Below are 24,619 nucleotides of genomic sequence, written 5' to 3' on the forward strand. Positions count from 1 at the left end.
CTTTTATACTCTGGAAGAAGCTTCTATTCACTGAAAAATCACCTCCCAGGTGTACCCTTTCTTTGTGTCCTCATTTCCCCCTTATTAAGTAATTATTTGGGGATGCCATTAATTTAGATTGAGCTCCTGCACTAAACCCCAACAGACCCATTCAAAGTGGAGTCACTCATGCTAAGGTTCCACATCACCAAAACAAAACCTAACCTGCTTCCTTTCAAGAAATCAGAAGTCACATTCCCAAATAGGATGGTTTTCCAAAAAACCCCCGACTCATAGCAACCAATCAAAAAAGGGCTCAGTCAACCTGAGCAGCATGGTAAGGAAATGCCCTCTGCTTTAACCTATACAAGGAAAGTAACTTGATGTTAACTAATCTGCTTTTTTGCATTGTGATGTTTCTTTTGTTTGATTTAAGCTACTTTACAAAAACTAACTTGTTTTGCCATGTCCTGCAGAGATCCTGTCTATTTTGTAGAGTGGATGCTGCCCAATTCATGAACTGTTATTAAAAGATCCTCAAACCTCAATTTGTTGAAATTTTGTTTTGTGACAAAAAGTACAGAGGCACAGGCAGTCAACATGGGTTCAAATCCTACCTGATCCAGGTTGCTTTGAACCCCTCCTTTTCTGCAAAAGGAGGATGATGATAGCACCCCATGAAGTTTTCTGTGAATACTCCATGGGTTAATGCAACTTAAATGCCCACTAAAAAGTTATTCAACTAAAAGGCATTAACTCTCTTCTTCCACTAACTCAGGCCTCAAATATCATCTCTCACCTGACCTACTTCAAAAAACCTCCTAGCAGACAGCAGCCCTGCTGCCCATCTGTCCCTACAGCAGTCTCCTCCACACCACCGCTGCCAAAGCTTTGCTCCAACACAAAGATCTGATTACATCATCTCCCAGCTGAAAAGCCTCTGACAGCTATCACTTGCTCACAGAGCAAGTCCATACTTCTTAACCTGGCATGCAAGGCCTTTGCAGTTTGGCTCTCTCCTCCCTGCCACTGTACCCAAAAGCCAGGCACTGTCTGTTCTAGTAACAACCCCCAAACATGATTTGTATGTCATGCCTCTCAGTCTCTGCTCACTGTGCTCCCTTCATCTAGAAAGCTCCTCTCTTCTTTCCCACCTGGCAAAGTTCTACATGTCCTTCACCTCCTCCCCTGTTCCCTGACCCTCCTCCCCCTCCTCCCCCTCCCCCTCGGGCACCTGTGTCTCCCCAGCACCTCCCATAAATACTCTGAATGCACTAGTCTCCTCAGACTGAGACACAGGGCTGGGCCTCAAACTCTTCAGGACACATGGACAGCATTCAAAGTGTTTGTTGCTGGGCAAGGTGGCACACAACTGTAATCCCAGCAGCTCAGGAGGCTGAGGCAGGAGGATTGCAAATTCAAATCGAGCCTCAGCCATTTAACAAGGCCCTAAGCAACTTAGTGAGACCCTGTTTCAAAATTTAAAAAGTTTAAAAATGGCTGGGGATTAGCTTATTGTCCTGGGTTAAATCTCCAGCACCAAAAAAAAAAGTGTTTGTTGAATAGGACATGGTGATGCACCCCTGAAATGCCATCAACCTGGGAGGCAGAAGCAGGAGAATGAGAAGTTTGAGGACAGCTTCAACCACTTTGCAAGATCCTGTCTCAAAGTAAAAAATAAAAAAAAGGGCTAGGGATGTAGCTCAGTGGTAAAGCAGCTCTGGGTTCAATCCCAGTACCAGAAAAAAAAAAAAAAGAAAAAGAAGCATTTACTGTGAAAATTAACGCAAGGCCTCCATAACTCTTTGTTTTGACAAATGCAAATAGGAAAATAGTTTCTAATTTGTCAAAGAGTTAATATCTTCATGTTGACTTTTGACCTCTGCAAACTCATAAGGATATTCTATGTGTTGAGCTGGATAAAGCTCCTCTTAATGAAGGAAGCAAAAAAAAAAAAGCCTGTGAAAGCAATCTCTCTTTATGAATTCCATTGACTCAGAACACAATCACTGTCCTTATAGAAATGGCAGAGGGGGAAATCATGCTTTTGATTTCTCCTGGCTTGATTTTTGGTACGTGAAGTTGCACAGTTGAGGGGGGTTACCTTCCTTAAACAAAACATTCTGGAAAGAAAGAGATAAACAAAACTGTGTTTAAAAAGAAAACTCAGGTGCAGCTAGACTTGAGGGTCCTTAGGGAATCAAACTCATTCTCAGAGGAATGGGTACTACATGGGCAGGAAGCAGTGTGACTCTGTGTCTTACTGAGACCTTTCCCTGCACAAGCCAGATCCAAAGCTATATACCCCAAGACTTGTGAACACCTGACAGGACATTTGGTTTACCCATAAACACCAAGAATGCAGGGCCCATCAGTGTCCAAACAGTCTCCAAACTGCTCCTTGATATCTCCAGTTCAAAACTTAGAATATATTAATTTTGCCTTCACATGTTTTTTTGTAGGGTTTTGTTGTTGTTGTTGTTGTTGAGGAGGTGGGGACTGTACTGGGGATTGAACTCAGGGATGCTTTACCACTGAGCTAATTTTTATTTTGAGACAAGGTCTCACTAAGTTGCTGAGGTTGGCCTCCTGAGTTGCTGAGATTACAGATGTGTACCACCACACCGGGTCACAGGGATTTGTTGTTACTGTTGTTGTTTGTTTTTGCAGTGCTAGGGATCAATCCCAGGGCCACACACACACACACACACACACACACACGAGGCAAGTGTTCTACTGCTAAATAAGGCACAAAGTCAGTAAGGAGGATTCACCCCCTCCCCTGAATATGGAACCTCCCTAGGGAAGTCTGCTCTCCTGGCTGGCAAGAGCAGGCTTCATAAATAACATAATAAACATGCACATATGACTTGAGTGTGGTACACACACTTGCTCCATCTAAATAAAGTTTATTGTTCTAAACCACACTCGAGCAAAATACTACTAAAGTCTGAGAAGCTTCTCATGTTCTCACAGTCTGAGTAAGTAAATGGATTCTTTAAAATACTGATTTTCAAAACAAAAAACAAAAACAGTTTGTTAGCAATACTCTTGTGTCAATAATAAAAGGCCCTTTTTGGTACTCTAGTTCCTTCTCTATAAATCACCATCTAAAACCATTCTACCTATTTGTTCAAAACTCTTGGAGGCATCTAAGTCTGAGTAAGTAAATGGATTTTTTAAAATACTGATTTTCAAAAAAAAAACCAAAAACAGTTTGTTAGCGATACTCTTGTGTCAATAATAAAAGGCCCTTTTTGGTACTCTAGTTCCTTCTCTATAAATCACACCTAAAACCATTCTACCTATTTGTTCAAAACTCTTGGAGGCATCTAATTGCTTTAATATAAGCAATCAGTATAGGGATTATCTTGAAACAACTTACAAATTTTTAAAAGACTCAGAACAAATAAACATTTCCACAACTGATCCAGAAAGCTGAATTTAAAATAAAAAGAGAAGAGAAGGGAGAAGAGGCTCTGTCTGGAGCACCTATGAGCCAAGCACAGTGATCAGCAGTTCATAAACGTTCCACCTTTGGTCTTGGCACAAATTCCAGGAAACAGGAATTACTGCCCTCATTTTACAAACATAGAAACAAGTCAAGAAAATAACTGTCAGAGCCACAGGCAAAACTAAGGTTCAGAAGGCTTCAAAGATCATGAATTTAGGGCTGGAGTCAGCTCAGAGGGAGAGCACTTGTGGAACATACACAAGTCCTGGGGTTTGAGCACCATACACACAAAGTCCTAAGTTTTTTCACTATACCCATGTATTTGTGTTTTAAAGAGACAGCACTGGGCATGGTGGCATGTGTCTGTAGTCCCAGCACTTTGAATGCTAAGGAGGGAGGATCACTTGAACTCAGGAGTTTGAGGCAAGCCTGGGCAACAAAGCAAGATCACATTAAAAAAAAAAAAAAAAAAAGGTGGGGGGAGGGACAAAGAGTGTCTATGTATATTTTTATTATACTGCTATAGTTACAAAGTACCTGCTCCAGTCAAAGCACCTAATTATTCACAACAGGCAAATTTTAATGTATAAAACAGTGTCCCTGCCAACTAAAAGATTAAATATAAGAATGTGTTACAAAGGGCTTATGATAGCTACCATTCATCATGTAAAGCTACTTTATATATAATAAGCTATTATTCATTAACACACAAAAAATTCCTTTAAGTTTAATTTTTCCCAGACATACAATAATCCCTTAGAAGGTTATCAAGGGAAAAAACTTAGCAAATTAAGTTAGTGAAATCAGCAATAGGAACCTTTATTTACATGTCTGAGTTTCTAAGACAACGTGTACATAAAATCACCACCCTGCAGGTGTCTTTAAATGTATTTCCTTAGATTAACATAAGAATTCATCAGAAAAATATTTTGTTAAAAATTTATCCAATATTGGTAAAATTACTATACATTCCTAAATTATTGTATTAAAAGTAAGACTTTATAGAATAGTATCTTACCATTACAACTCAGATACTCTGTCATTCTGAATAAAATTCAACTACCAAATGTTTAATACCTAAGCCACTGTCCCAAAGACACATGGCTTACAATCTTAAGATATAATAAACTAAAAATTTATATCAATTTAACCAGGCCAACTATTGAGAATACCCTTCTGACTATACCTGGACTGGAATAAATTCAAATTGCATCCTCCTGATATAATAATAAAATGAATCTCCAAACAAATTCAAAGCTATTAGGTTTTGTTTTGTTTGGGTTTATGTTTGTTTGTTGTTTGGTTGGCAGTGCTGGGGATTGAACCCAGGGCTTTGTGCATGTGAGGTAAGCACACTACCAACTGAGCTATAACCCCAGTCCCTGTTTGTTTTTTGAGACAAATTCTCCCTAAATTGCCCAGGCTGGCCTCAATTTCAAGATCCTCCTATCTAAGCCTCCTATGTTCCCAGGATTACAGCTGCTCTACCACACTTGGTTTACCATTATTTCTTTTTTTCTTTTTTTTGCATTTGGGGGAATCCAACTCAGGGCCTCATGCATGCTTAGCGAGTGTTCTATCACTGCATTACACCCTTAGCCCCATACAATAATATGTTAATGTTACTTTTTTACGTTAAAAAATAAAGCTACTTATGAATTGCTGAACTAAAATGCCTGTTGCCAAATCACAGGGGGTAAAAAAGAGAAGGGGAAAAAAAAAAATAGTCTAGGACCTATTGCACCAAAAATATTTCACCGGAATCTAATCATTACTTTAAACTTAAGCTCCAATTTACCTGTTCACGAGAAACACAAGGAACAAAGGCACAAGGTAAACAACACCAAGGAAACAAATTCAGAATAGTGGACATTCCACAAGTTTTTTTTTTTTTTTCCTAAAAGTCAGGAGGAGGAGGAAGGAAAGCAGTGAAATAGCATTTTTCTGCATTTAAAAAGACTAAATAAAGGGACAAAAAAACAACAACCCACAGTACAATATGTGAACCTTCACTGAATCGTGGTTCCAAAAAACAAAAATAGTAACAAATGACATTTTGGGGACAATTAGATAACATTAAGAAATTACTGCAGGGCCAGGGATGTAGCTTAGTGGTAGAGTGCTTGCCTAGCATACACAGGCCTGGGTTTGATCCACAGTACTGCAAAAAAGAAATACACACTGAAGCCATGCAAAATTACACATCTGGAATTTGCTTTAAGATATTCCACAAAGGTGAGACACAATGGTGCACACCTTTAATCTCAGGGACAGGAGAATCCCAAATTTAAGAAGAACCTGGGTAACTCTGTGACTCTGCATCAAAATGGAAAAAAAAAAAAAAAGGCAGGGATGTGGCTCAGTGGTACAGCACCCCTAGGTTCAATCCCCAGTACAAGATGATCATCATCATCATCATCATCATCATCATCATCATCACCACCACCACAAATTAAACAACTCAGTAATCATTGTTCTGGCCAAAAGATGCTTTGCAAAAATAATTTCTACAGTCCCATGCCATTTGGGAAATAATGAATATCTTCCTTCAAGAGGATTCAGAATGAATCAAAAGAGTGTTCAAAAGTCCTGCAGTTAAAAACAAAAATAACTGGTTTACTTTGGAAACACAGATTTTTTTCCACTTAATAGATGGTAGAACATTTTTTTCTCTGTATAATACCTATTAATTTCCTAATAACCAATTTCCCATGGAACTCACTTTGGGAATTGCTGCTATACATACATAAATTACCCTGAAGTAAGGTTCTCTTAGGTCACATACAAGATGCAAGAACTTCAGATAAAAATGTCAAAACTGCATCTATTTGCAATATTTATGAGCCACTCACTATTTCTGTCTTTTACACCTATAAATAATAATGCTTACTTGTTAATATGTTTTAATTTATGTCAATCTCTTTCCATAATATGAATTTCCACTACAAACTTGCCCTCAAATGAAGTTAACATTTTACTTATTCAAATCCATTTTGTAAATCCATGAAGTGATAAATTTAAAATTCATCCAAACTGTCAAACCACACAACTTTTCACTTTCAAAGCTATATGGAGATACTTCAAAGGTATCCCAACCCTTCTCCAAAGACTTCAAAATAATTTAGTGGCTTCACAGTAAAAACAAAAAACTATGGAAACCAAAACTCTTTGAAAGTCTTTTAGGTAATACTTAAAGGTTCCCCAGAATTTACCTGAAAGCCCGCCATATTTCCACCTTTATGTATCAGAAGTGTTCCTATTTTTACAAATGGGTACTTTGGGTACTTGACCAACCAGATTCCAAGAAGACATGCTTTATCACAAATTGTACTCAGTCCATGGCTAAGTTTCTTGGCAACTTTCAACTAACATCTCTAGTTCATTGGAGGAAAAACTGTACTCTGTTCCATTTAAGAGACATAACGTTTTTAAAAGTCTTTGGAAGTACACCCAAAAAAAATGGCCAACAAGGAAATATGAGATAGATTGTTTCATATCTACAGGGAAATAACCAAAAATTTGATATCTCATTTGCCTATGGGAGGTGATTTCCAATGTTCAAAACATTTTCATATACATTCCGTCATTTGACCCTCAAAACTCTGGAGAGATATCTGTTTTCCATCATGGTAGCATATAGTATCTAATGTGGCTCAACTTGAAAGCTGACAACTTGTCAACCCTTAATTACCCTTTTCATGGAGGGATAAAAGCACAGATAACTCAATTCAGCTGAGCAATGTGGAGTCCATCATTCCCAACAGGGATGCTCAGGCCAATATCACAGGAGCATCTCCCATGACTCTACTCAGTGGTACTTGCAGACAGCTAACTATTCATAGACATTTAGATCTTCATATATCTCATCTGTCAGACCCTTCCTGATCTTCTCTATAAGGAAAGAAGACTCTCCTTTGAACTTCCTGCACCTGCCTAGGAATGTCCAATAATGCTATTTGTTTCTTTTCTTTTTTTTTTTTTTTTGTACTGGGGGATTGAACTCAGAAGCCCTTAACTGCCAGGCCACATCTGCAGCCCTTCTTATTTTTTAGACAAAGTCTCACTAAGTGGCTTAGAGCCTTGCTAAAGTGCTGAGGCTGGCCTTGAATTCGAAATCCTTCTGCCTCAGCCTCCTGAGTCGCTGGGATTATGGCGTCCTTCACTGCACCCAGCTCTCCAAAAATGTTTTTGCACTATCATCCCAGGGAGCTTCTCACGGTTACTCACATCAGTGTTCCCATGCAAAAAGAAGGACAATGCTAATTGTAAGCACATGTGAAAGCACACAGAACAGTTCTGGCAAATCAAAATCACAATGAAACAGCGCTTCACACATGTCAGAATGGCTCCTATCACAAAGATTAGACATATGAGTGTTGGTTGGCAAGGGTAATATACTATTATGGAAAACAGTATAGAAGTTCCTTAAAAAGCTAAAATTAATCCAGAAATCCCACTTGCAGGTATATAGACAAAGGAAATAAGATTAGCAACTCGAAGCTATATCTGCACCCCCATGTTCACTGTGGCAATATTCACTATGGTCAAGATATAGAATCAACCTAAATGTCTATGGACAGACAAAAGGATAAATAAATAGTGTAGATATAAAAGTGAAATATTATTTGGCCATTAAAAAGAAATCCTGTCATTTTGGATAATATGGATGAACCTGGAGAACACTGTACTAAATAAATGAAGTAAGTAAGACACTACCACCATTATCTTGCTTATACGTGGAATCTTTAAAAAGACAAATTATTTGGGATGGGGGTGTAGCTCAGTGGTAGAGCACTTGCCTAGCATGTGTGAGGCACTGGGTTCATTCCTTGGCACCACATAAAATTAAATAAATAAAATAAAGGTATTGTATCCCTCTACAACTAAAACATTTTTAAAAAAAGACAAATTAATAGAAGCAGAGAGTAAGACAGTAGTTGCCAAATAAACAAACAGGGGATACAGAATGGGGGAAACTGGAGGTTGGTGCTCAAAAGGTATAAATTTTCATTTATAAGATGAACAAGTTCCAGAGATCTAAAGTACAGTATGGGTGGTTATGGATGCATTAATTAATTTGATAATAGTAATCAAATACCACAAATATATAAAACACATCAAGCCATAACATTATATGCCTAGAATTCATTCAATCTTCAATTAACTATTTTAAAATTTAAAAGAGAAAAAAAATCACTTTGGATAAAAATGATTTGGATTTGAATCTTGGAGCTCTCTGCTTTCCTAAGATGACCAAGGGCTGGAAATGAGAGAAGCACCCACAGTAACTGGTACAGAGTGATGTTTAAGAACTGTAGGTTGCTGGGTTCGGTGGCACACACCTGTTATTCCAGTAACTTGGGAGGCTGAGGCAGGAAGATCACAAGTGCCAGACCAGCCTCAGCAACTAAGCAAGACTCTGTCTCAAAATGAAATAAATAAATTAAATACATTTTTTAAAAAGGGGCTAGGAATGTATGTTTGAAATGAAGTGCCCCTGGGTTCAATCCCCAGTAAGGGGAGGGGACAGAGGGTGGGAATGTAAAAGGTAGAAATCAGAAAAGATGTTCATGGGAAAGCAATATTTGAGCTAAGCCTTGAAGGAGGATGAAAATTTCAGTATTGGTAGTGGGAGGGGAAAAGAGTCTCATCAGAGGCAAAATGTAAAGTCATTTGCCAGATCATAGAGAATCTTGCCAATTAAGAATAATTGGCACGGTGGTGGTGCGCACCTGTAAACTTTGGAGGCTGAGGCAGTAGGATCAAAAGTTCAAAGTCAGCCTGAGCAACTTAGCAAGACCCTAAGCAAGTTAATGAGACCTTCTCAAATAAACAATAAAAAAGGGCTGGGGATGTGGCTCAGGGGTTAAGTATCAAAAAAATCCCAACACTGGTATTTTTCGATCCCCAGCACCAAAAAAAAAAAAAGCATAAAAATGGGGACAGCCACTGTCTTTACCAGTCCTTCTATCAGCTGTGGTACCTTCAGCTGCAAGTAACAACTAAAACAACAACAACAACAAAAAAAAAACCTGAGTAAAAGTGTCTGAAATGGTGGCCTCAAACATTTTTGATCATGCAGGCCTATCCAGAAAAAAATTAAGCACTTCAAAGACGTTATATACTGTATATAATTTATGTACTATTAAAACACTAGAGTTATGAATTAGATGCGTGCACATTATACATCTATTAAACACTTTTTAAAAGGATGAGATTAAAATCATATTTTACTTCATTTTCATTTATTAATACAAATCTAAATACAATTTTTTTGACAGCAAAGTAACAGAATTTATTAGAATAATAGAAAGAAAGCAGAGCTCCCAAAGAGGAGGAGTCCCAAGAGAAGAATACCCCATAAACAATTTTCGTGCCAACTTCTTGTCAAATTTTAAAGTCATTTTTAATCTGACAAGACGTTTTCTCATTCCTATATACTCTATAATCACATATACTCTATCAAGTATATCATTACTCTACATTTTTCATGACTGTACTATTTCTTTGCTAGAATCTTTTTAAGCCACTTGCCCATTTTGTGAGGATCAGTTTAATTAAACCTAAATAATATAACTCACAAATCCATCTAAAAGCACAGAGTTCACCCAAGGCAAGAATAAGAATGGTACCATTTCAATTCCACCAGGTAGTGAAGTGTCCAGTCTTCCCTCTGGTGACCTCACATAACCTAAGTGATAGGAGGCAATCTGTGTCAACCCACATATAAATATTAGTAAGGCTTAATTTTTTTTTCTAGAAAAAGTTCTAATATTTTCTTTCTTCCCATATTGGATGATCTGGCACATTTCACTTCAGAGATCACTGTCTTAAATTATGAAAAATGTTTTGTTTTTTTTTTCTCACAGAGGTCCTAAGTCATGGTCTTTCCAAGTTTGGTTAATTCAGCAGTTATGAAAGAGAAATTGTGGTCTTAGGCATCTTCAGTCTTTGCACTCTGTGCAAGTAGTCTTCTGGCGCTAACTACCTGTGTTTCAATTATGGCAGGACCCAATAGGTGCCACAGACCTATTCACTGACCAATCACGGGCAACAGGTATGATATTGTGAAAACAGTTTTAAGGTGGTTTTTCCTCTGGGAAAGGACACACTCAACTTACCCTTAAGGGTCATGGCCGATTGAAAACTTAACAGAAGCAGAATTATAGCAGCAAGTAAAACACAGTAAATTATCACAGCAATGGCCCCCAATGAATCATGTAACCGCTAGAGCCATAAGTGAGCCTGGAACCAGGCAGAGGCCAGCGGAGGTCTGCTCCAATTTGAGTCCTACACAAATAAACAGTTGTTGGTTTAAGCACAAGAAACAAGAGGGGCAGGACATAGAATGCTGTTTTATGGGCAACCAATCATCCCTATGTATGAAGGATAAGAGGAGAAGTAAGAACTACACTATTTCATATCCACAGATTTTTTTTTTTAATTCACACATCTAGTTCCACATCAGCAAGCACTCAAAAACATTAATAATTGATGTTACTAATCTCAAAAAACTTAGAGCAAAGCATGGCAATAAGAGGGGAGTTTAATGGGCTACGTGGGAATAATGACCAACTCTTACATTTTTAGTAGTAATTCAATACCCCCTTATACAAGACCCTGTGTAAACAGCTATTCAAAGTCCTGCACAGCATGTGGACAGGTTCTACGGCTCTCCAACCTACAGGCATGTGGATCACAAGAACATTAGATATGTTCTCAGCCTTTGGCACATTGGTATTCTGTCATGACCACTTTGGGAAACAAAGACAGTGCCTTTGTTTATCTTCCTCCCTCCTTCCCTATGGATTAAGTTGTCTCCCCACAGTCCCATCTTGTGAATCTAATGGGAACTGCCAACTGTAACTCTTCTTTGGCTGGCACCAGGTCAATCAATGTTCTCTCCAGGGTTTTCCTAAATTAGAACTAAGAGCAAAGAGGCAGCTTCTTGAGGACATGAGGTTCTGGAACTACCAGTATCCAGGTATCCCTGCAAGTTGGACACTGTGCTGGGAAGTGGTGATTGATGACAAAAATCACATCTGAGGGGCTGGTGTTGTGGCTCAGTGGCAGAGCGCTTGCCTTGCACATGTGAGGCACTGGGTTCAGTCCTCAGAACCACATAAAAATAAATAAACAAAATAGTAAAGATTACTGTGTCCATGTATAGCTAAAGAATATTTTTAAAAATATATAGGCAGAATATAATGATTTAAAAAAAGATCACATCAGAGCCAAGTGGCTCTGATAATCTTTCTTTCCAAACATACTTAAATGTCAAAATGGACTGTTAAATTAAGTTATGATGGCATGTATAAGGTATTTATTAAACCACCACTAAAACAGTGCTAAAGAAGCCAGGTGTGGTGGCATATGCCCTATAATCCCTGCAACTTGAGTGGCTAAGGCAGGAGGATCTCCAGTTTAGGCCAGTCTCACCAACTGAGCAAGACCCTCAACAACTTAGTGAGACCTCACCTCAAAATTTAAAAGAAAAAAAAATTCATTCAGTGATAAAACATCCCTGGGTTAAATCTCTAGTACCCACCCCCCAAAAAAAAATCAGTGCCAAAGAAGAATGTACAAGGGAATGCATGCATGACGTGCGACAGGGGAAAAGCACATCACATTAAGTATATATACACTGTACTATAAACTGTGCAAATATATGGTATGCACCCTTATATTTATGATCTTTTTCATATTTCTTCAACAGAATGTATGTTATGGGGTCCCATCCTGCTTGAGTAACCTTCATATGAAAAGGTCACAGCCAAGGGTTTCTGAAGGACTTCCCCACCCGGCACCAAAGAGGTAAAGAGCCACTATCCAAGATAGGTGTGTAACCCTAGCTGTGCCAGGTGGGGCAGGGAAGGGGCTGAGTCACCATGGCACTAGACTAGATAGCTGAACACACTGGGTTCACATCTATATATAAGTGCAGCTAGAAGGTTTTTAATAAATTCCCTCATGTTAGTTGCAAAACCTGTGCTAAAGTCCAAGGACTATGCCATAACTCTGCAACACTTTTCTTGTCCTTGAGCTTAGTCAATATTCTTGTCTATGGGACTCTTCTTACCAGAGCATTCTCCTTGATTACAGATATACCTGCAGACACTCCCAAAGACAATTCCTATCCTAGAAGGGCAACCCCATCAGCAAACAAAGAGAACTTCTTTCACTCTCCACAAGATCATGTCAATGTCTCCTAAAAGCCTTCTTCATCCAAAGTGCTCCCCATTCAAAATCCACTCCCCTGATTTAAAAACAACAACAACAAAAAAAAAAAAAAAAACCAGCCATCCTACCTTTCTGGGGCTCTTGTCCTCTTCTGTACACTGGTAACAGTCTTTCAGCTTCACTAGCAAATACTGCTTCACAATACTCTTTTCTCCTCTCATTTCTCAAGAAAGTGACACCAACTTCAGATTTATCACACCTCCCTCACAGCAATCACTGGGTACTAAGGCCCCCATTGCTCATTATTTTGAAAAGATATTCCTTTAAGAGTAAGTTCTAAAAGATGAAGATGGATATGTTGCTCAAACAGAAAAGAGTCTATAGCTTTACACGTAATACCATTTTTGAACCTATTAAAGAAAATCCAGGGAGCTGGGGATGCAGCTCCAAGGTAAAACATAGGCTTAGTTAGCATGTACAAGGCCTTGGGCCAATCCAAAGAAGAAGGGAGGGAAGAAAGAATCAAGTCCACACCAGCTTCCAGAGTGAGTGTACAGCTGCACTTAGTGCTCCCAAATATGTCCCAACAGAGATATCATGAAATGGTCACCTGCAACCTACTACTTCTTTACCACTAAACTACAGCATAAAGGAAGGATTTTGTTAGCTCAAAAACTACTGCAAAATCAGACTTAACCAGTCATCAGTAGAAAGAGCCCAAGAATTATGACACCTAAAAAGGAATATTGATCCAGGCTTTGTAATCAGTCTGAGAGATATCCAGATGAAAGGCAAGTGATATGTTCATTTCTTGTTTCTAAACAGAAGTAGATTTGAGAAGTGATTTCCTTAAGAATGCTGTCTGCGTTACACATCTGGATTATAAATCATGTTAGACCCTGAAGCCTACTTAATAAAAAAGAACTTGAAAATAAACAAATGATTAGTCGGAGTATGTGACTTTCTGAAACTCTCCTAGGGAGGAAGTTTTATTACCATTATTAGTGAACTGTTTTTAATCCCTGACATCAAAGCATAGATGTTAACCCTAGGGTTCTAAAACCAAAATAACCCATAAATGAAATACTGTGAGAAACTGCCACATGTTAACATTAGTCTGTCAGATTTTAGCCAATTCATAGGTGACTTCTGTGAACAAAAAAAAAAAAGGTATGGGGAAGGGAGCAGGGCAAGTTAGAAGACCTAGATTCAAGTTCAACTCTATGATTCATAGATGATACTGGGCAAACTGACCTAACTTCTGGACCTTGGTTTACTCAACTGAGTGTTCAGGGATAAAATTTGTAACAAAGCCGTTCATAAAGTCTAGCACTGTCCTAATTACAACACAGCTCCAGAATTCCAACATTTCTCAAACTCTTGAAGAGCCACAGAACTTTAGGATTATAACATAATTCCATTTTAGAGATGATTAAGGTGAGAAAACCAAGTTCCAGAAAAACTTAAGAGCCTTGCACAACAAAAATTTTTAAAGATGGGGTGGGGGTATAGCACAATTTCACCACCAATGAAAAATGCATTTAAAGGACAGTTCAGTTAAGCACAGTGGCAGTATCCCTATAGTCTCAGCTACTGGGAGGCAGGGGCTGAAATTCAAGTTCAGCCTCAGAAACATTCTGTCTCAAAATTAAAATGGTTGGGGATGTGGCTCAGTGGTAGAGCGCCTAGGTTCAATCTCCAGTATGAAATAATAATAATAATAATTATACAATTCAGAATAAAGCTATTCTAAGGACTCTCATAAATCCCCCCATATGCATGTGGGGTGTGTGTGTGTGTGTGTGTGTGTGTGTATGAATGCATGCCACCTTTTTTCTTTCTGTAAATTTACTCCTGTAACTTCCAAGTTAAACTTTTCATCTCAAAAATAAAGCCATTTCTCTAGTTATGAGACTGTCTATCCTACTGTCAACTTTACGGAAACAAAATCTTTACATTTGGGTTAGAAAGGTCTAATGGAAACACTGACATAACATTAACCTCCAGTCATTCTAGCAGCCCTCATTATAATATGGATTATAGCTCTACTAGCCCAGGGACACTGGTTTTAATGTTTCCTGGAAGATAAAAAATTAATCAGCAACTCAAAGAGAAGTTGCCTAAAAATGGAAAATTTCATAAAGACAATTCCATTGTCTCTAAAATTGTGCCCTCAATCAGCCAGTATCAAAAACCCACTATGGCATCAAATAAATTGTGTGTGGTTAAAAAAACAAAATGTTCTTTTGGCTGTTATGGGAAGCAGAAAAAGGCTGACTATGAATCAGTTGTTTAGCTCCATGATGAACATGAATTATGATAATTTAGACATTCTGGTGGTTAAACCAAGAAAGCAGGAAAACCAATGCTTCCAAACTCCAGCAAAAGTTAAGTTTGTGGCACCACAACTGCAAGACAGCTATGAAAAGCGACCTTAAATTTATTTCTGGATTTTCCCGCCTCCATTAAAATCAATGACACTATTTCCCATCCCTTATTCTCAAATTACAAAAAGTAATGAAGCCTGGAATGTATTCACTTGGCAGGTAACAGGAACAACCCTAGGAGGAAGTCCTGAAGGATGTCAGATACCATTCTTTCTTTCCTCCTGCATATTTTTCATTTCAAAACTACCGGGATATATTTATGATGCTTTTTGACTGACACCCACCAAGTATTCTGGCTGACACAAACTTTGCATGAACTGACGCACTGTTGTTGAAAGGTCCCTTGTGAGATCCTTAGTTTAGATGAGCAAAACATTCAGAGTACTACCATAATGAACACCTCTCAGACGCTCATAAATTCTTTCATTCCCAGCAATCAAGAAGCAGCTGTTAAAATCCAGGAATCTTCCTAGTAGCGGATCTGAAATACCTCCAGGCTGACCAGAGAAGCCTCACAACTGCTCTCTTCTCCTTCCCCTCCCCCCTACAGGAGTGCCAGCCTGGCAGGAATAAAGACGACCCAGGAAGGGGGTGGGGGGAGAGTAGCGGATCTGGCAAAAGCAGAGATGCAGACTGCCTTCAATTCCACTACAGAGAAATACCAATCTTCTGTGCCAACTAACCAGGTTTCTCCTTACCTCTCCTACCCCCACCTCTTCCAAAACATATTAACTTCTGCAGTCTGGTGCGTCTGGCATTTTTAGAGTTAGTGACCTCAACAGTCCGGAGACCTTTCCTCCAAGATTCTGAACCATGAGCTTCCTTGCTACACGCAGCATGAGGTCCTTCTCACACTAAGATTCAGCTTCCCTTTACCTAGTATCCCACCCAGACGATACCACTCCTAGGGTCAAGTTCAAGATGAAGGTGCCCTCCTCACCTCCCCCAGTAGACTACAGAAGAAAATAGCGCTGTGACGAGTCCCATCACTGAAGACACCGGGATCTGAGGCTGCCAAGAGTATGTCGACCCAGCTGGAAGAAGACGGTGGCCAAGCCCGGCGTCCTCTGCCCCTCTACCTCGGCGCCGCATTTCTACCAGGCCACCACCGCATTTCCTCCCGGAGCCTTACACAATAAGTTTAAGTTTTGAAAACGCCAGTCCAGAGACCTTTCTGTCTACAAACACGCCACACAATGCCTAGGGCTTCCTTCCCCGCCAGCCGTTCCGGAAAGCCGCCGCGCCAAAGCGGGGAGTCCCTCACACCCCTAGCGCTGCGCCCCGCACCCCAAAGTCCTCCAGGACCCGGCGTCCTGATTAAATACCCACAAAGTAACCACCTTGCATTCAAAAAATAAGGGGGCTCACAATACTGGTACAATCTTCATGTTTATCAGCTCTCCCCAATAAAATAAATACCGTTAAGGTCTAATCGTAACTCACACCCTCCCCACCCCCATTAAAGAAAAGAGCATGGATATGTTGACGGCGGTGTTCTCGGAAACCAAGACTAGACTTTCGGCCCAAAGAGGGGCAAAATGATTCTCTTAGGCTTAAGTTCACTCTGCAACTTCCCGATCCACGCCCCCCAGACTATTCCCACCCGGCGGTGCCCGGCGTGCCTCTCCCCCGCCTCCCCGCCCCAGGTACCAGACGCAGCTCAGGCCCCTTCCAAGCTCTGGACTACGGAGGAGGCGGGAAAGGGGACTAGCAGGCGCGCGGGGCTGGGGTGGTCCCGAAAATCAAGCATGTCCCGCGTGCTCCCGGTTGCACCCAGCCCAGGTCCACGGTGACCCGCTCGGTCCAGAGCGCAGGAAACGGCGCAGGGTAGGCGCCGACTCCCCAGAGGCGCCGAGACCAAGGCCGGGAGCGCCCAACATGTCTGTGCCTATCCCCGGAAAGCTCCCGACTGTGCCCGCCAGAGGAGGGGGCGCTCCAGAAACTTTCTCACACGCCTTTACGCTTTTCTCATCACCCTTTCCTCCTCTCGGAGACCCTCTCCTCCAATCTCTTTCCCCGGCAGCTGGCCCTGCCCTGGACACAGGGAGGCCCGGCAACGGGAGTTACCTGCCGGGAAAGTTTCCAGCTCTTCGGCGTGGATCCCCACCCCCAGAGCCAGGCCTCCGGGCGCGGCCGGCTCGGCGCTTCGCGGCTGCCTCTCCTCCAGCTCCCGCAGCTGCCACAGTGAAGGCTGTGCTCCAGCCCGTCCCCCTGCCTCGCTCGGCCCACACCCGGGCCTCATTGGCAGCGCGAATCCCCGCCCTTGCGCGTGTTCCCGAAGGCACCTTCCTCTCGCGCGCCCGCCCCGGCCGCGCCTCCCGCGCCCCTCCCTGCCTGGAACTGCGGCCGCTCCCGGGACCCGCTGGGGCAAGGCGCGCGAACTTCCCGTGGGGCACGGGCGCGGGCGCTACGCCTCGGGGCTGGTCCTCTTGGGGCCTGGTCCCTGCGGACGGCCCCCTAGCTTCCCTGGAAGAGACTGGTCCCCTGGGTAAGCGCCAGGGCCCTTCTAGGACAGGACGAGATGGATGATAGTCTTTTTTGCAGCCTTTTAAAAATCAATAAAGTGACCCGGCCTTCCCTCTTTGCTGCCTTTTGAAAACAGCGAGGAGGACATATGGGAGCAATTAACCGATCTGAAGTTTCAGTGAATGCCTTAGGTTGGCCTGTGTGGCTTTCTTGGATTTTTCTCTCCCTCACTTAACTGTACAGACACACAAACACACACTCATTTTCTGGGGACAAAATGAGCTAAGAGAAATGGAAAGTATAAAAATGCAACTCGACAGCTGGGTCTTTTTCTTTCCCGAAAGCAAATTAGGGACGTTCGGGGATCAGTTATTACCCCAGAGACCCGGGAGACCCTGGAGCGGAGTCTGCAGCACTTCTTCTACCTCCCCTGGCTGTCCCTTGCTGTCCACACTAGGTCCACCAAGGGCCAACTTCGTGAAGTCGGCGGGAGGAGGGAGTCATGGAAGGGGAGAACAGACAATGATGCTATTATTGTGTCGGATGGTGGCAGTAAATTAAACTCCCAAAATATTTTGTTATTCCCAGCAGAGCAAAAGTCAAAGTATGGCCTAGGGATTCCGGAGTCCTGTGTTCTCCGGATCCTACCAACCAATTCAGCTCGGAGGACCCAGTCCACTCTATCCCCAAAGCCCTTTGGGTTAGCCTTTCTTACAGAAGAGTCAACTAGAATCGCTGCTGCATTGTGTGGCTGGAGAGAATGACACGCTGGTCTCCCATTGGTGTGCCTGGAGCAGAGAATACAGAAGTTGCTATAAATGGATTTATTGGCAACCCCTACCCTTGCTGCTGCAAACCCGCCTTTAAAGACAACTGTGTTTTAAACAAGTTTCCCCCATAAAAACTTCAACCTCACGCAGAGCTTCCCAATATAAAGATACCAGCAGGAGTGGTGTCCATATATAAAGTTCTTATGGAAAGGGACAGAAAGCAAAAGGCCACACAACCTCTCTACAATAAATAAAAGATGGCTGAAATGTGTTGGATTTTTTTTTATCCGTAGTTCCAAAGACTTGATTATGACTATGTTGATATTTGATCAGTAAATGTATCGGCAGCCTTGAGGTCTTACTGAAACAAAGCAAGATACAAATATTTAAAACAAAATTCAAACCAAGTAAACCAGGAAAGCTATTGACTTCATTCTCCACTCCAAAAGGAGTGAAAAAATATAGTAATATTTTACTTAACTAACTTCTCTTGAAATGAAATGTGTAAAAACTTTTCCAATCTTCCAGCAGACTGGAAAGTCAGACAGCAACCACATGATAAAAGAAGGACCCACACAAAAGACAAAAACAGTCTACTCTGAAATATGAAAGAGAGACAGCCCTAAGGAGATAGACTGTTACAGTTTCTTGCTTCAGACCCATTCATACTGGGTGAAACGAATGATGAATGAAATTTATAATTTTTTGTTCTGTGTTTGGCTCTTCTCAGCTATATTTCCCAATTTTAATAAAATTACTTAGTTTAAATTGAACTTTGAAGGCAATGAAAAATTTCCTCTCAGGTCTCCCTAAATAGCAAGTAGAAAATTACATAGTATAAATTCGTTTATTTCTGGCATCTTTATTTTTAGTTGAAAAAGTTTCAGAAGTCACAATCATTAAAGAAGTAAGTTCATCACTGCCTAGTTAAGAGTGCTTAACATTCCAAACAGTCATGCAGCTAGCAATCTGAAATTTGTACATAGAAGGGCCCTGTCTCTCCTTCTTCCTGTAGTGTTTATATAATCCAAACTACACATATTATTATGCACAATCTGATCTCCAGTTTTTAAACAGCTACCATTACATACAGTATGTTGTACTAAGAATATCAGAGCTGTCTAGTTGTGGGTGAAAATGGTGCATTTTAGAAAAGTCAAGGCCAAAACACAGAGTAAAAAACAATTTGTAGGTGAGAAAACAAAAGGGGGCTTTCATGAAGATCAATTTTGAAAAAAAAGAAAAACATCGAACATTTTCTAAGCACTTAATATGTAAAGTACTGCCTGAGCATAGGTTCAAAAAATGAATTTTAGTGCTTTTTTAAGCAAAATCAGGAACAAAGTAAAAATTACCAGGAATTTTTAAGTACACTAAAATAATAATTTGAGGCCATACAATTATTCAGTTTTGTAAAGTTATCAAGAAAATAAAACATGTCATGTATATTCTACATAGGTTGACAAACCCAAGCAGCTAAAGACTTCCATTTCTTAAATTTGGTTTGAGTAAATCTCTATTTGTATATTTTGCTAATAATAAAGAACATGGGATTTGGAGCTGGAGGAAGACGGTTCCAAATAGTCCATCTGGGGCTGGGGTTGTGGCTCAGTGGTAGAGCGCTCACCTCTCACGTGTGAGACCCTGGGTTCGATCCTCAGCACCACATAAAAATAAATACACAAAATAAAGATATTGTGCCCATGTATAACTAAAAAATATTTTTTTAAAAAAAAGAGTAGTGTGAATTCTTCCTTTAAAAAAAAAAAAAACATAGTCCATCATTTGCTAGTGACTCCTGCTTAGGCTCTGTGAGCCCTTGGCTTCCACATCTACTAAGTGGACACACTGCTCACACTGGAGTGTTGTAATACTTAAGGGGTATCATATATATTGGACTAATATTTTCAAGTGGTATGTAAACATTAGTTATTAAAATCAATAATATTAAATGTGAAATAATTCTTGGCAAAAGAGTTACAAGGCAATCATTTTTCCTCCAAATATTCTTCAAATCCAATTAAAGTATCTGAGTAATTTTTAAGGTAAATTTTTTTCTCCTTTGTATCTGAAGTGGACAAGCATCTTAATCACTTTGTTTTATCATTACACAAGTATTAAACTTGAAAAATGGATATCAGAATCATGCAACTCTAGTCTTTGAAATCTCCCCCTCCTCACCCTGAGTCTTCCTGCTTCTAGAGCACTGGTTGTGAGTGGCTTGCTGTCCAATTTCATTGCTTTTTAAAACTCTGTTTTCTCCTTAAAACATAGAAGATGTTTTTAGTTAGTTATTAGATGATGGTTTGTTTGTATTTGGGATGGGGCAGCTCTCACCTCTTGCTTTTATTCTGGGGGAATCTGCTCATCTCAATTTTAAAAGCTCATTTATTACATTTCTATTTATATCAGCTAGAAAAAAATTAAAAAGGGAAATACAGACCACATGAACATTATATGCTGTGTGCATTCCTCAAACACACACACAATAAAACTAGATTCCATTTTTAATTCTGCCAACAAAGCTTTTCTCAATAGAGTGAAATAAAACAGGAAATAATTAACTGGTTACTTTACAGTATAATTTACAGACCAGGGCAATAGGATGAAGAAAGTGAGAGAAGAATGTGCCTGTGGATGTTAGTATGCTTTTTCCCTTGTCTGAATTTCTAAGTACTTTTTTCATTTTCTTGTAGAGTTGGGGATTGAACCCATGGTCTCAAGACATACTAGGTGAGCTACCCTGCCCCATTACTTGATTTTAAATCAAGTTTAAGTTAGGATCATAGCCAGTGAGTAGTATAGTAAAAAGTGAAATGTTTGAAACAATGTAGCAATTAAATACAAAAACTAAGGCAACAACAAAAAAGGAACTAAGGAAAGGAAGGGAATCCATACTCAAAATAATTCAGCACACCAACGTGTTTTTACTTCTTTGGAGAAAATTTTTTTGTGTTTATAGAATTCATTCTCCTTTGGTTCTTCCTTTCTCTTTTTACATTTTGGGGAAGAAAAGAATTTTTAAAGATACAGAGAACAATAAAATAAATTGAGTATAGTTAGAAATCACTTGGGAAAAGCAATAAAATCACATACCCCTCCGCAGTCCCTGCATGTGTAATGATCCATGGTCGCACACAGTATACCAATACCATGGTCAGATGTGGGCTAATGGCAGATATTCATCCAGGCACATGGAAAGCCATTGCTATGCAGTTAGTGAAGCTGTTAAATTAAAGGACTCATGGGACATATAAACCCTCCACAGGTCTAGCACATGGCCTGCCAACATTGTAGAAACTCATCCAATATGGGCTAGGCAGTGAATTATTGAAACTGATAAGGAATCTGCTGAGGGAAGAAAGCAGGGAGACAGATTCAAAGGGTTATATTTCTTCATAAGAATATGGGAATAACTAAATTCCTGGGAGAATCTAGGTTAAGATGGCATGCCGTTTAATATTTTATTTATTGTTTTGTTTTGGAGATTGTCCAGGCTAGCCTCGAACTTGCCACCCTTCCCACCTCAGACTCCCAGTTAGCTGAGACTACAGGCATGTGCCTCCGTGCCTGGCAATCTGACTAATGTTTTAAAGATACATTTAGTTGAACTATCATGTGGCAAAGTGGTCTTCACCGGGAAACAGGATTTTACCCTCTTCAGGAACGGTAAAATTAATCTATCAGGTAGTAATCCCTCCAAAAAATGTTGAATCTGGTTAAGATAGCTGAAAAAGAAATGGACTATTTGAGTATAAAAGATGCATTTTAATATTCTCCTTCGTAGGAGTGTTGCTTCCCTCTTTTTGGCAAGCTTTGCGTGAAGAAGCACTGAAGTCATGATGAAGTCAGGCTCCAGCTCTGACTTGGGCACTGCTTGAGATTACTGGGAATTCATTTGATCTTTGTGAGATTTGAGGTCCTCCTAACCTATGAAACAAAGAGGATAGCATAGAATCCCTGTCTCAAAGTTTTATTGGAAGATTAAATGAAATAAGGCAAAAAAAATTTAATAAATTAGAAAATATTCTGCAAAAGTTAATTTTTATTTAATAAACATAAGCTATTTCTCTTCCCTGTTTACCTGGGACCACTTTGGTTTGAATAAAGATTTGATCAGAGCTGTCCGGAATGCCTCATCTTGTACTCTGGGGAAGACTGACTTAAAGATGATTTAATAATAGATAGTAACTCCAGTGAAGCTGCCAGATTTTCATCTGGAGCAAATTGGAGGTTCTTGTCTCCAACAGTAGCAGTCAGGAATCAGCTACTGAGATATATATTTTCTCCTTTGTTAATGTTAAAGAGGAACACCTGTAGTATATCCTACACAAATGTGCCTTACTTCATACAAATCCACATATGAAAATTCCTAATTATGTCATATAGTAATGTAAAGGAAATGTTTCCTTTAAAAAATTATTGCTGAGATTCTTTGCAAGTGCCACTACAATCTTATTAGTTATTTATTAGTGATGATCCTATCAATTCTCTAAAATAGCATGGACTAAACACTAGTGAGATTATGAACGTCAATCCCTATAAACATTTGTGAGACCAAGTGCTAAACAAAACTGCTTTGCAATCCCAGCAGCTTGACAGGATCGTGAGTTCAAAGCCAGCCTCAGCAAAGGCGAGGTGCTAAGCAATTCAGAGAGACCCTGTCTCTAAATAAAATACAAAACGGGGCTAAGGATGTGGCTCAATGGTTGAGTGCCCTAAATTCAATCCCTAGTACCAAGAAAAGAAAAAAAAGTGTTTTGCAGCTGCATATTTATTCAAAGAAATGCAAATTAAGAATTTAGAACCTAATCAAAGATTTGGTTGGGGGGGGGGGTGAGAGTGACATAAATATGGAAAGCTTAGCCAGAATAAAAACTTTAAAGCCCAGTTTGCTGTTTCCACCTTGACAATTCACAACCTAATCCACAAATGGATGAGGACTATTGGCATTATCAATGAGACGATAATCTATTTGATAGAATTTACATTAAAGGGCAACATAGAATAGGCAGCACTTATTTCTAAGCCAAAAGGTGTGGGTAAAAAGGATTCCCCCACTTAGAAGGCTGTTTTTAAAACTAGTCTTGGGATTTTAATACAATAATTAGAAGTATTTTCTGCCTAACAGTGTATTAAAGATCTGAACATTTTAGATTTAGGGCAGAAACTGTTGAACTGTAAACTTCTACTCCTCTTTATCTTCCTGTATCATGTCTGTTTCAGTGGCTTTTGCAGGAGTCATGGCTGCCTAAGAGAAAATAGGACACTGTGTAATTATCAGGAGAAATTAAACCACCAGGCTTCATTAGAGAGCCACCCCTTACCTAGAGCGTTTGCTCTAAAAACCAGCTACTTAGTAGAGATTGATTGGACTACTCAGTGAGCTGTAGCTAAAGCCCTGCTACCTTTCAGTGATTTCCAAGCTCTTCTTAAACCTCTTTTTGCTTTCACAGCTAATCTAGTGCCTCTTCACGGCTTTCAGTGCCTTTGAAAAGACCACCTGAAGGGAAGGAGATTACTGATACAATTACAATAGAAACAGGTTAAAACAAGATGTCAGCAACCCAAAATAAGACAGCAGTCACTGGGGGTTAAAGTAAGATAGTGTCCTCTTTGCCTCTTCATCTTCTTTCTAATTCACTACAACCTCTACCCCACCCCAGGAGTCAACAGGGATATTAGAGGCCTACATCTTGTTGGGCAAAGAATTGTTATAGCAATTGGGGAGGTCTAATCTGTGAAACTATATTTTCCTGATTATTTAAAATCAGAGAAATTAGATCACTATACATTGCTGGTGGGAATATAAAATGACACTGACTCTTTGGAAAATGGTTTGAGTTTAGGGAGAAAAAAAAAAAAAAAAACAGCTAAAACCAAAACTTAAAAACTACCTACGAACCAGCAATTGTGGACATTGACCCTGGGGAATGAAGACTTGTGTTCACATATTTTGTCCTTGTTATTTGTTTGTTTTGGTACTGGAGATTGAACTCATTGGTCCTTTACCTCTGAGCCACATCCCCAGCTCCTTTTTATTTATTTATTTGGTTTTTGTTGTTGTTGTTTGTTTGTTTGTTTTGAGACAAAGTCTCACTAAGTTGCTCAGGGCCTCGCTAATTTGTTGAAGATGGCCTGAAACTTGTGATCCTCCTGTCTCAGCCTCCTAAGTTGCTGGGTAAGCACCACCATGCCCAGCTCACATGAAGATTTTTACATAAAAAGTTCATAACAGCTTTAGCTGACAACTGGAAACAACCCAGATACCCTTCAACAGACAAATGATCAAACAAACTGTGATACCTGCTGACCACGGAATATTATTCAGCAATAAAAGGAATGAGCTTTTGACGAACACAACATGTATTTAACTTCAGGGA

At 39.9% G+C, this 24,619-nt stretch overlaps 1 protein-coding gene across 10 annotated transcripts in view; it reads right to left on the reverse strand.

Annotated features, from left to right (window-relative positions):
* Tanc1 (tetratricopeptide repeat, ankyrin repeat and coiled-coil containing 1) overlaps positions 1 to 17,198 on the reverse strand; it is a 225,795-nt gene extending 208,597 nt beyond the window's left edge. For 9 of the 10 annotated variants that reach the window (XM_071619154.1, XM_071619151.1, XM_071619157.1 and 6 more), the window contains exon 1: positions 17,068 to 17,198. The gene's annotated coding sequence lies outside the window, so the exon portion shown is untranslated. Of the gene's footprint in view, positions 1 to 15,940; positions 16,116 to 17,067 lie in introns of those variants that run through there. The other variant, XM_071619148.1, reaches the window with a different exon arrangement.
* Positions 17,199 to 24,619: the final 7,421 nt, after the last annotated feature.

The sequence above is a fragment of the Marmota flaviventris genome, chromosome 11 (assembly GCF_047511675.1).
Source record: "Marmota flaviventris isolate mMarFla1 chromosome 11, mMarFla1.hap1, whole genome shotgun sequence".
Classification (NCBI taxonomy): Eukaryota; Metazoa; Chordata; class Mammalia; order Rodentia; family Sciuridae; genus Marmota; species Marmota flaviventris.